The sequence below is a fragment of the Penaeus monodon genome, chromosome 34 (genome assembly GCF_015228065.2).
Source record: "Penaeus monodon isolate SGIC_2016 chromosome 34, NSTDA_Pmon_1, whole genome shotgun sequence".
Classification (NCBI taxonomy): domain Eukaryota; kingdom Metazoa; phylum Arthropoda; class Malacostraca; order Decapoda; family Penaeidae; genus Penaeus; species Penaeus monodon.
In genome coordinates this window covers 12671315-12671968 of record NC_051419.1, presented here as the reverse complement: position 1 = coordinate 12671968, position 654 = coordinate 12671315, and positions in this window count along the sequence as shown.

The window sequence follows — 654 nt, the reverse complement described above, 5'->3', positions numbered from 1 at the left end:
TAAAAGAGCGTATTTTCATTCCTTTCGAGAAGCAATTGAAAACCCCATTTTCAGTTTTCTCTCAGTGTTGTCATTTTTTACTTCTTCTGGTGTCGTACTCCAAGTTCTTTAAAGTTAGCGCCTAGCTAGTGGCCCATTTTTGGGTTTCTTTGCCATGTCTTTATGTGAATGCTACCCTCTCGTTGATTATCAAGTGTGTGGGCATCTGCTTTTTTTTTGTCTTTTACATTTTTTCTTTTAACACATTTTGGTCTTTTATTACTTCATGTTTATTTGTGTCCGTTTTTTGTCCCCAAGGAAAATTCTTGAAATTCGACAATCACATCTTTATGATTGTCCCTCTACGTCAATTTCATTACTACGTGGTCGTTTTTTTCCTAATGAAGATCTAATTCCTAAAGTTTTTATGTGATTTCATTTCTCCTGAACATCTGGTCAAGCATAGACGTCTCTGCCCATACGCCTTTCCCTTGTCTGTTCTGATTTCATGAAGGCATTGCACATTAGCGATTCCAAATATTTTTTTTTCTCCACGAACCTGGTCACACTTTCGGATTTTCCCAGTTGATTATATATTGTTTTTTTCTCTTTAGTTCCTATGATTCGCAATCATTCTCTTAGACTCATTGTATTCTTTAAATTCTTTTATTCTCT